Source organism: Antechinus flavipes, chromosome 1, assembly GCF_016432865.1.
Source record: "Antechinus flavipes isolate AdamAnt ecotype Samford, QLD, Australia chromosome 1, AdamAnt_v2, whole genome shotgun sequence".
Classification (NCBI taxonomy): domain Eukaryota; kingdom Metazoa; phylum Chordata; class Mammalia; order Dasyuromorphia; family Dasyuridae; genus Antechinus; species Antechinus flavipes.
The window spans coordinates 334349995-334363303 of NC_067398.1; positions in this window are offsets into that span (position 1 = coordinate 334349995).

Below are 13309 nucleotides of genomic sequence, written 5' to 3' on the forward strand. Positions count from 1 at the left end.
AACCTTGTTCTTCATCCTCACTAAAACTTATATTCTCTGGACTCCTTATGTCTTTCTTATTTTATCATCTCTGAACTGGCAAAACTTTTGCCTTTCTCTATCAACCTCTTGGTAAATCAGTATAACTCTATGTTAGGTTAAGATGTATGATTTGCTTCTACAGAATGGCTCACTCTCACAAGACCTAAGATACCAAGTTGTATGAAAATGTTTAATAACCATGAATAATAACAATGAATTATAAAAAAAAGAAAACAAGAATTGACAGTGAAGCTCTTACAACAAAAGCACTTAATGCATCCTATGATTAATATTATTAGTACAATACAAGGAGATATATGGACTACAGGGGGAGATAAGAAAGAATACATCACTGATTCAGGGAAGCACCAACCTTGCAGACCTCAGGCTGGGGAATCCTGGATCACAGCCCTACAAGTCCCAATGGGGAAGGTCCCAGACAGAGCATCTTTTCCATGGGTGAAATTCTAATTTGGGTATTGATCTATCATGACTTAAATAGCCCAGGGAACAAAGGTGGCTAAATGACAGCAATACTGGCTTCACTTTCTTGAGCAAATCCAGATGGGGGGCCCATCCTGCCAGAGTCTGTCAAAAGTGAAGCTTTACTCCTGGAGTGGCTAGTTCCAATATATAGACAATGTGTCCTTGGTGGATTTGGCCAGATTTCACCCAGGATTGTGTTCTTTAAGCTGTATTTGTTCCCAAGGTTATTCAGCAACTGCAAAACAGGGGTGAATAATAATTCACTGTACTGTAATTACCCCATAGACATAGAGGGAAACTGAGGGCAGAGGCCTACAGAATCTAACCCTTATACCTATATCTTTCATTCTATACTATCCTCCATTTAGTAATACCTTGACACCTTGTCCTATCACTGGTTATATCTAACCAGGTACCAAGCCTGAGTCATGCAAATCATCGTCATTTGCTTTTAGTCACCTATTCTGAACAAAGCTGAAGAAAATCACATCACTGATTGAGTTCGCTGCAAATGTATGTAATGTCATCTCAACAGGGACCTCATGGCAAAAAGACAAATATTCTATTCTTCCCTATTTGATTCTTTCTCCCAATTACTAAAATGACTATTTAATTTTCCTCAAGCCTCCTTCGGTATCCCTTCTATAACCTATACCTATACCTATATTCTATATCCTTTTCTATACCTCAACACTGAAGACCTCACCTCTTCACAAAAAAGATTCAAATCATTTACTAAGAGTTTATCCCTTTCATCCTCTTCTTACATCATTCAGACATGTTTCTCCACTTTTTCTTTCCTTCTATGGTCACAGTTAAATAGGTGACTCATCTTATCCAAGTCTTCCCCAGCTTATTGTCCCTACTATTATCATCATTCTCTCCTCTTCAGTTTCTACCTACTGATTCCTTCATTGATATTTTTAAACATGCCCATATTATTCTCATTGTTAAAAAAAATCATTATCTGATCATCCTTGGTAGCTATTATTTTATTTCTCCTTTTCTTTGTGGCTAAACTTTTTGAGAAAATCATCTACACTAGATTCTTCCACTTCCTTTCCTTTGTCTCTTCTAAAAACACTGCAATCTAGCTTCTGACTCCATTACTCAATTGAAATTATCTTCTTTTTCTTAGTTTCAAAATCTAATGGCCTTTTCTCAGTACTAATCCTTCTTGGCTTCTCTGCTGCATTTGACACTATTAATTACCTCTTTCCAGATTCTTTCTCCTCACTTTATTCTTATGACACTACTCACTCTTGGTTTTCCTTTTTTCAGACTATTCCTTTTCAACATTTTTTTTTTCTGATTCATGTCATGCCCACTAATGGTGGGTAAATCTCAAGGATCTTTCCTGGGCTCTCTTCTCTGTAGTATCTCACTTAGTGTCCTCATCAACTTCCATGGATTCAATTATTGTAAAGGGTCAGGAGGTAAGTAAGACCCCATTCTAGGTTTTGAGTCTTGCAGTAACGTGGCTCACCCAAACTCCCTTATTAAAATAGCATAAAATATAAATTGTCAATATAATAAATTAATAATCTAGTGACTGAAGCAAAATGCAAACACTACTCTTTGGATTAAAAGTTAAACCTTTGAATTTAGGACAGGAAAGAATGTTCACAAGGAGACTAAAGGTATTTGGGAGAAAGATACATGAGATAATGGTATAATAAACTTTACTCTGATGCGGATCTCAACTAATTACATCTCTGTCTAGATAACCAAGTTTGAGGTCTAAGGGGTTTAATCAGTTACATCATAGTAGAATTTTGTTAGGCAATAGGAATTTTAAAAGAATGTAGTTTGTATTAAACCAATGAGCATTTGAAGTATATATATTTGTGTCTCTGATCAATAAACTTTGAAGTGTCTGTAACCGGGACTTCTCTACCTGGCCCCAATATGTCACATCCTTCATCATTATGGGAGCTGGACTCCAACAAATTATCACCCCTATGCATTTGATTTCCAGAAATAAATATCCAGCTCTAACTTCTGTCTTGAGCTCTAGTTCCTCAATATTAATTATCTTTTGGACATCCCAAAGTGGATGTCCTGTAGGCCTTTGACTTTTATTTTGATATTAAAATTGAACTCTGCTCGAGGAGTAGGAAGGGTATTATCCAAAGTTTCAAGTTTTTTTGAACAGTTGTTTTTAGAGCTAGTTTTAGGAGTCTGTAAGTTTTCAGTTCTTCCAAGGTGGTATGATCTAAACAAAGATGTGTTTTTTACTCTCCTGGTCTAAGTACTGATCTGTGAGTGACCACAAGCACTTTTTTACCCTGGAACTATGATCCACTCCCCTGCAGTCACAAGCTTGGCTGTGCTAGTGCTCCTTGTCATCCTAGGACTGTGACCCAGGATTATGGTCTGGATCCACATATGGACTATGAAACATAGTCCTACACCCAGTGCCAGCAAAGGGATTTCTGTAATCTGACTAGTTGTCCAACCCCCTTACCATCTGTGGGCTAAGAGCTCCAGAAATCACTACTACCAATTCTGTTGACCCCAGAGCCTGCTGCTGTTTTGTTGGGGTATTGCCTGTGCTGGACTGCACTCCAGTCTCATCCTGATTTGACAAACTTTTCCTGAAAATCCGCTAGCTTGTCTTGGGATAGTTTCACCCCATCTTTTTTCTTCTTTTTGTTCCTCCACTCCAGAATTAGTTTTGAAGTATTATTTTAAATTTGTTTGGAGACAAATTTGGGAGAGCTCAGGTGAGCTTTTCTCTACCATCTTAAGAAAGATTATTGGCCACAGGTTTTTGAAACCTAGCTTTTACATTAAGCCCTCACCAAAATCCTCCCTATTACTATTCCCTATTCCTTACTACTATTAAGTGTATACTATCCTCCCATTCACCCAGGGCCTGAAACCTCAGTGGCATCTTCAAATCTTTGTTGGCCTATTAATTAATTAATTGGATTGTCCAATCCATTGCCACATGCTTCTTCTCTCTTTACTATATTTCCCTTTATGTCTCCTTCTCTCCATTTATTCCCTATTTGAGGCCCTCATCACTTCTCACCTAAACAATTGCAGTAGTCTTTTAATCGGTATCCCTTTCTGTAGTCTTTTTCCTCTTCAAATGTGTCTTCTATTCAGGTGCTGAAATGGTTTTTCTTTTTTAAAATTTTCAATAGTATTTTATTTTTCCAAATACATGTAAAAATAATTTTAAACATTCGTTTTTGTAAGATTTTGAGCTCTAAATTTTTCTTCCCCTTCTCCTTACCTCCTCTCTCCCCAAAATAGCAGATAATTTGATGTGTTATATATGTGAAATTCTTTTAAACATATTTCCATATTTGTCATGTTGTGCAAGAAAAATCAGACCAAAAGGGGAAAAAAACATGAGAAAGAAAAAAAACCAACAAATAAAAAAAGATGAAAATACTATGCTTTGAAAATATTATGAAAATATCCACATTCAGTCTCCATTCTTTCTCTGTGTGCAGATGGCATTTTCCATCCCAAGTCTATCAGAATTGCCTTAGATCAGGAAATGATTTTTCTAAAGAACAAATCTGATCCTTTACTCTGACCCTTTATCTTTATTCAAAATTCCATGAACATGACTCCATTCCTCATCTTTAAGCCTCTGGACTAGATGTCCTCCTTGCCTGGAATGCTCTCTTTCTTCATTTCTCTCCCTTGGTTTCCTCAACTTCCTTCAGGATTCAGCTAATTTCTACTTAACTCTAAGAGACCTTTCCTAGTTCCCTCACATGCTAAAGCACCATCTCAAAGTGGTTTCTATTTACTTTGTATATATCTTATATCTACCTAGTTGTTTGCATGTTGTCTCCACTTACAGATGCACTTAAAAGCATTTTTTTGTCTTTTGCACCTCTGAATCCTACCAAGATATCTTGGGGTTTACTGACTAGATTTCTTTATTAAGGATTAGGCCTTAACCCAAAACCAGTGTGATTTTCATTAGCTACCAACAGATTCTAGACCAAGCCCCATTTGGTCATTGTGTGGGTCCTGACTGACTCAGATTGAATATAAATAGCAATCTTTTCTGCTTTGGACAGAAACCCTAAGTGTCTTACCTCCCAGATTCATTCACTCATTCATTTATGTATTTAGATTTTTTTTGTAATAGGTGAAAGAGGAGATTCTTAGCCTCAATTGCCACCTAATCACTGAATGGGTGTAGCCTTAGTCAAACTGAGAGATCTGTTGAAGACCTTAACTTAAAAAGGCCAAGGTCTTCCACTGTATCTAGGGCCAGCTCTAATCATTCTGATCTATATCTGGCCACTGGACCCAGATGGCTCTGGAGGGGAAACTGAGGCAGACGACCTTGTACAGCCCTCCCTCACTGAAATCCAATTCACTTGCGTGTCATGGCAGCACCTCCCTGATGTCATGGTCCTCTTGGAGAACAATGTAGAGGGCCAGGAGGTAAGACTCCATTCCAGGTTTTGAGTCTTAACTTGGCTCACCAAAACTCCCTTATTGAAATACCAGACACTGCTTGTCAATATAATAAATTAATAATCTAGTGACTGAAGCAAAATGCAAACACTACTCTTTGGATTAAAAGTTAAACCTTTGAATTTAGGATGGGAAAGAATGTCCACAAGGAGACTAAAGGTATTTGGGAGAAAAATAGATGAGATAATGGTATAATAAACTTTACTCTGACGTGTATTTCAACTATTTATATCTCTAAGTAACCAAGATCTGGGGCTTAAGGGGTTTAATCATTTACATCATAGCAGAATTTTGTTAGGCTATAGGAATTTTAAAAAGCGTACTTTGTATCAAATCTATGAGCATCTGAAGTATATATCTGTGTCTCTGATCAATAAACTTTGAAGAGTCCATCACCAGGATTTCTCTGCCTGGCCCCAGTATGTCACATTCTTCATTACTACAGGAGCTGGACTCCAACAGTGGCGTCTGAACAGGGACAGAACATGGACAGAGCTTCTGTGGAAGGGTGCCCACTTAGACACGCATGTACAATTCAGGTAAGTGGGGAATTAAATAACAAAAAGTAAGGATAAAGTGGGAAAAAAGGTGATCAGCAACAGGCACTTTGTCACTGGAAATAATTTGGTATTAGAAATAGTTTATCACCAGGCTGACACAGGGGAAAGATATCAAATATTAGGTATCAGATATCATATAATAAGATAAAATTTATAAGACTGGTTATTGTCCAGTTGTATACAATACAGAATACATACTGAATTTTGAATAAAGCAAAATCAGTCAGATCGCAGGGACTGAGAATGTTATCTGAAACTATTAGTTAATTAAAAAGGAAAAGGACTGGGAAATCTTCCAATTTTTTTATTCTCTGTTTTGGTGTATTTCTCCAACCCTCAGAGACAGTTCCCTTAGATCCTTAAAGTAAATTCTATTATCAGTACCGTGGAGGAAGACAGGAGGGCAGAAACTGAAATCCGTTGGAAGAGGGGAAGAAGTAGCACCTTCTCCCCTCCCTCAGGCTTCCTATTCCAATCTCTCTCATAGACACAGACCTGAAGAAAAGTTAAATTCTTATACTTAGGGAACTAGTTCAGGAAACACTTTTAAAAAGCTAAAAGAAAGAGAAAGGGCTATTCCTTTCAAAATATAGTCTTTCTAGATCCTGATCTAAATAATCCAATTTAAAAGACCCTAATCAGTTTTTTATCAGTAAAGGGAGGCAATTTAAAACTCCATTGAAACAACCTGCCTCTAAAAATGCTAATACTAATTTAAGAGGGCATTAGTTGTGGAAAAATCAAAATCCTTACTTCTACCTTTCAAGGGATTGCTTAAAAATCAGAAAAACTTAACATGAAATATATTTTCTTCCCACTAGAGACCCACTCGAGTCAACTTTCTTCTGATATGCTACGTCTTATTTTAGGATGCAGTTTACAAGCATTGCCAAAGTTTAAGGTTATTTTGAATTTTTAAGAAAATATGTATTCTTTGCTATACCATTTCTCATCATGGTACTTTTTCTTAAATACATAGGGGAAGAAAATAGCACAGTATTATCAATACCTTACAAAAAACTGGAAAAGCACAAAAATCAAAATTAAATAATATGTATATAAAAATAAAAAATTTGGGATGGGGAAAGGTTTTGGGAGCACAGGAAAGAAGGTATTTTAGATGCAATCTATCACTGATTTTAGGCTAATTCTAAAAGGGAAACTGGAGGGGATAATTTGGTTACTCTAAATGATTATGAGGAATTAGTGAGGGATATTCATTGAATAAAACTGTATTTGAAATTGGGAACACATGAATTGACAAAATTATTTCAGATTTTACAAAGATATCCTAATCTAAATTCTAAAAGAAATTTTACCAAGTAATCTGGGATCAGTTGCAAGCAGTGGGAGGAGCAATAATTCTTGTTACTTGGACAGCATGGGTATATTTGCTAATCAGGCTCAGAAGGGCTTTTCTGTTTGTCCTCAGATGGTGGTGATATTGATTCAAGGAGCTTTAATGATTGGCAAGTTCTATTGAATAGTTTCTAAGGTCCAAACGATAATATTTTTAGCTACTAATTTTACAATTCGTGACTAAACATTAATGGATATTTCCATAACTGACTAAGAAAAGTTAGCCTCTTTGTATGTGCATTCCATCTATCTGGACTATAGATTGTGCCTTAAATCCTCTGGGAAAATGGGTTTGAGAAGAGAGGCTTGAAAAAAGCCCTAAACTTAAGATGACCCGTCAATACCAAAACTTTTTTGCTTATCTAAAAAGGCCCTTGTCTCTTTTTCTGTAAAAACCTTCTTCCTCATAAAAATAGCAATGAAAACTTATTCAAGATCTGTCTCCCTACCCTTGTCTTTGAACACTACTACTAAATATGTTTTTTAATACTTCGCTTGAAAATACTTGAAAACAGTAGGAGTTATATGAAATTATTACTATATTGTATACCACTCAAGATCTTCTTAATATTTTTCAGATAGCAAACTTTCTGTTTTTTGAAACAGCCCAAGTCCTGAATATTCTGCTGGTTAAAAGATTTCTTAACAGTAATTTTGTATGTGAGTGTGTAAAAGAATGGTTTGTGCTTGCACAAATGATAATAATGATATGTTTTATATGTTTCAAGTTTGTGGCACTATACAAAGTAGGGACAATTCTCTTCCATGTCATTTTTATTTGTGTCTATGTTTATTTCTGTGCAGAATGTTCATGTCATGTGTGTGTGTAAGCTAGATTTTGGAATGAATCATAGGCCAACTAGCCAGAAAAAAAACTTCTTTGCTATAGTTTGTCTGCTGAAAAATTTCCTGAAAAAGGGTTTTTTTTTTTCTATGAATTTAAAACCTCTGGCCCAAGGTTGAAAAAATGCACAGAAAAAGTGATTAGAAAATCTTAAAATAATTATCTTACAGATTCTCAAAAATTTAGTGGGCAAAACGCCTTAGTAAAAGTATCAAAATTTTGAGAAAATTGATTATGGAATTTGGAAATTAGTCAAAAACAACAATTAGGAAAATAGCAGTTTTTACTAATTTTTCTTTGAATTTTATCTTGTCTGGAGTAATCTCCAACTCCAGGTGGGAGTGAGATTCTGGAGGTATTGCTGATGGGATTATTGTCATCCTTATCATTATTTCCTAACTTCTCTTATATGTTAGAGTATTGTAGAAAAAGCTTATTACTTATTACCGCTATTAGCGGTAGACTCAAAAGCTTGCAAAAAATTCCTGTCCAACCAAGCTTGGAGGAATGCAGATGGGGTGGGGGATCAAACTTCATCATTCTCAGAATTCTGTCTCCAGCCACCCCAGCTTCATCAGCTTCTGTCCAGCAATTGCTTGAGAAAAATCTGTGTGCCCCTGGTGGCATTCAGCGTGGCAGTGTGGGGTGTGTAAGACAGTCAACCTCTTTTCTTTTTTGGTACATTCACCATTCTTTATTTGATTTACAGAAATGGACTAGCTATGTAATCTCTGGCAAACTAATTTATATCTGACCAATTTTCTGATTTGTAAAGACAACTAATGTTGATTGTTGCTTAACAAAAACCAAATGATATATGAATGTTAAATTGCTTCATATTTTGATAACTCTATGGATTTTTAGATGTGACCAATATGCAATGCTAATGTTTAGAGATATAATTTTGGGGGTATGTAAATTACATTAAGCAAATTCAATTAGGCCTTACTAGACCTAGGAAGATAATATATGGAATCTCTTTCTCTTACCTTTTTCCTTTTATGGAATTTGTTTCATACTTGATCATTCTTAAATCTGATAAAGTAATACTATTAGAATTGGATATCAATCTAAACTAAAGAAGTTTTATTTTGTCATGTGTGTGCTCTCAGGCTAAGGCCTGAAAAATCAATTTTGATGGTATTATCATCCCTCCATATTTTCCTTTTACAATAAATTCCTATGATAAGAGCAAATGGTCAACACAAATTCAAATATATAATATCTTGTTTTCAAGATGTAGTCAATATATATATCCTAAATAATTTGATGAATATTTGGCCTAGTCATCCATTTGTTATAAATACATCTAAGTGTTTTGTGAAATAAATTCTTTATGTTTCCAAAATAATGTAAGAACAATTAACATGATTGTCCATAAGAATGAACTGTTATTTTATTGTTCATTTGAAACTAAAACTGAAACATCTTTAAGATTGGTATGTACTGTATGTCCTGTGATACAAATATATTTCATTACCTGAACATTGCTGCTCAATATACATCGGTCTCTTTACATCTTACAGAAGTCCTTGTGGACTTGTCTTTTTATCTCAGATCATCCTAACCTGTATTTGTTAGAGTTGTTTTGTATTCTAGAGTTTGGTCAGTTACAGCTGCATTGGCCAGCTTCAAGGAATTAAATCAACCTTTGGACACTTCAGTCAGCTCTAATTTGCCACCCTCTCCATTAAAAAGATGGGACCCTGAAAGTGACTCAAATCTATGCCCAGTCTCAATAGGCACCAGTTTCAGAAGATGAGATCATTCCCTTGGCATCCAGAGGATTTTGAGCCCCACTTGTTTAAAGAGGGGAATTGGAACTGACTGGTGAATGGACCCCAAATTATCTAGTCTCTGGATGGATCTCCTGTTACAATGTATTTGGGACTTAGAATGGCACAAATTTTCACATTTCAGATATGAGATGCCATGATGTTTTTCAAACCCCTCAGAGATATACTGTACAACATATTTTAAAATAACCACAGATATTCCTAACTGCAGATACTGTTTTAAGGAATGGCATTAGAATCCAGATCATGAATGTGTTAGGAGGATATATTGTAAAATGTTACAATTGTATTTTATTCCAATGTCTTACTTCTCTTCAAATGTCTGTCAAATTCCATACCTATTGTTATTATGAGACATACATTTTATGTGATAATGTCTAATAAAATTAATCACAATTGGTATAAATCAGCAGGTGAACAGGTCTGAGACAACATCAAATAAAATTAGAAAATAGTGGTAGTAGAAGAGATTTGTGGGATTACTCACTGATGGAATTTTTTAAAAATAGCTTTTTATTGACAGAACATATAAATGGGTAATTTTTCAACATTGTCCCTTGCAATCACTTCAAATATATCTTTTCCCTTCCCTACCTTCACCCCCTCTCCTAGATGGCAGGCAGTCTCATATGTGTTAAACATGTTAAAGTATATCTTAAATACAATATATATGTACACATCCTTATAGTTCTCTTGTTGCACAATCACTGATGGAATTCTAGCAGATCAATTATTACAACACTTGCTGTTTCAGATACAGCTCTTACAAAAACTGTTCAGATTGCTCAATTTGCAGATAAATCAGCAAAAAGTATATCATAAGCTTTTTAGAACGAATTAATATAGACTATAAGTTAAAACAAGAATTAAACTTAGTGAAACAATCATTAATATAGTTAGGGAATCATGTGAAAAATTTAGAATCTCAATTACAGCTAACTTTTTAGCAAAAAACATGACAAGAAGCAATGTCCATGGAATTGATCCTGATAGTGTAGCTAACCAAATATTTGAGTGGTTAAAAAAGATAAATCCTGTACATAATCTGACCTCTGTGCTTTTGCATTTTGTTCCTCTCACATGTTTTATTTTGCTATTGATTGGCTTAGCCCCTTGGTTGTCGAGTATGTTCTTCAATCATTCTCAACTATGAGAACTGAAGTCCATAGACTTCCTTTTTAATTTAAAAAGGGAAGAATTGTAGAGGGCCAGGACTCCATTCCAGGTTTTGAGTTTTACAGTAACTTGGCTCACAAAACTCCCTTATTGAAATAGCAGAGACTGCTTGTCAATATAATAAATAAATAATCTAGTGACTGAAGCAAAATGCAAACACTACTCTTTGGATTAAAAGTTAAACCTTTTGCATACTATTGCATACCTGCAATACCTGCATATGCTCTGTATATCTCACCAAGAAGGGCAAATCTGAGCATGTTCCTTGCCCCTTTTATGCAGCCAGAGAGAAAAATTTAGGTCAGGAAAGAATGTCCACAAGGAGACTAAAGGTATTTGGGAGAAAGATACATGAGATAATAGTATAATAAACTTTACTCTGATGTGTATCTCAACTATTTACATCTCTGTATAAGTACCCAAGGTATAGGGCTTAATCATTTACATCATAGCAGAATTTTGTTAGTCTATAGGAATTTTTAAAGAGTGTACTTTGTATCAAACCTATAAGCATTTGAGGTATATATATTTGTGTCTCTGATCAATAAACTTCGAAGAGTCCATAACTAGGACTTCTCCACCTGGCCCTAGTATATCACATCCTTTATCACTACAGGAGCTGGACTCCAACAGAACAAAGGATATAAAACAACAAACTACTTAAGAACAGAGTTGTTTTTCTGCTTCTTTTCAATTCCCATGCTTAATTAACACAGTGCTTAGCACATAGTAAGCACTTAACAAATTCTTGACTTTATTCACCAGAACATGAAACAGTTTTAAAGCCTGGGCTAATTATTTTACATTTCACCTTGGCTTAATACTGTATTAGTCATGCTTGGACCAATTCAGGCGACATTCAATGGTTACTTATAGTCCAATTTCAGCATGGAAATTTTAACCCTAACCTGGGATGTTTCACTCTTCCTTCAGCAACCTGATGGCCCTCCAACTCCAAGGGTTCCCCATAATAGTGCCATACTTAGTTTGGACACATAATAGGTTTTTGTCCTACAGTTCAGAACTCCCAACTCAATCTACTAACCTCAGCCTCCTCCAGAAGTAGGGATTAGAAGTCTTTTATTTATTTATTTATTTATTTTACGTATCTGGCACAATGATTCAATATAATTGGCTTTCTTTGTAATCCTATATATTTTATCTTATGCATTTAAAAAACCATTCTGAGAAGCAAGACTTTCTGCATCACCATATTGCCAAAAGGTCTAAGACACACACAAAAAAATTTACTCTAGAATACTCATTTACCTAAAATCAGAAAAGAACAAACATAAAAGGGTACAGATAGGGGCCTCCAGTGCATTTCCAAACTTGGAAATGGAGGTGGGGCAGGGAACCAACAGATCACTCAGGGTCTATCATCTTATATTAAAATACCAACAACAGGTTACCACCTAGTCAGAAGCAACCCCAAAGCTCCCACTTTTTAGAAGCTTACAAACAGCTAGAGCATACCTGCAATACCTGCATATGCTCTGTTTATCTCACCAAGAAGGGCAAATCTGAGCATGTTACTTGCCTCTTTTATGCAGACAGAGACAAAGAGAGACAGAGACATAGGGGAGGAGAGAGAAAGAGAGGAGAGAGAGAGAGAGAGAGAGATGGAGAGAGAGAGAGAGAGAGAGAGAGAGAGAGAGAGAGAGAGAGAGAGAGAGAGGTCAGTTATTGTCATCATAAAGATTCTGAGAGACAGATGAAAAACAGTGAATTTCAGGCTTGGGGGATGGTGACTTATGCAAAATACAGAAGCAAAATATAGAAAATTGAATTTGGGAACAGCTAATAATCTATTTAGGCTGAAATGTAAAATGCGTGAAAAAGAAGTACTGTGAAATAAGGTTTGAAAGGCAAGTTGTAAAGGTCTTTAAATGGCAGGCTATTTTATCCTAGAGTAATTGGAGTGACTGTGAAAGTTTTGAGTTGGTTTTTTTTTTAATGCCACACTCATCTGTGTCCTTGGAAGGATTATGTTGTTAGATGTGTGGAGTATGAATTGGAGAGTGGAGAGACTGGATTAAGTAAGATGAAATAGGAGGCTATTAGAGCAGCCAGTTAAGAAGTGATGACAATATGAACTAGATGCTGGCCTTGTGAATGATATCACATAGAAAAGAACAAGAAAAAGAACCATTGATCACTTGAAGCTAAGAAATGTCTGAAGCCCTTCCCAATAGGGACGGAAACTGGATTCTTTGAGGAAAAAGCAATAAAGTGTCCTTCAAGGCTGTGTGATGTAGATCCACAGATATTATCAGGGAGGAAATCATCTAGGGAAATGCTAGAGGAAAAACAGAGAAGTTGTGATAGCTGCTAACTCCTTACAGAAATAACAATTGAGGCAGCTATTGAATGAAATATCATAATAGAAACATCTCTTTCTTCCCAGGGCAACTATAGAAGATTTAACAGATATGACATCTCCCCAAATTTGTCAAACTTTAAAAATGTTTTATTGATACCTTTCATTTTTTATTAATTTCTATAAATATTTTCTACTCTCCCCTCCCTCAAAACAACCCCAGAATTACTATAACCCACATTTTTACATAACTAAAAAAAAAAAGTTATGGGAGGAAAAAAAGACACCAACC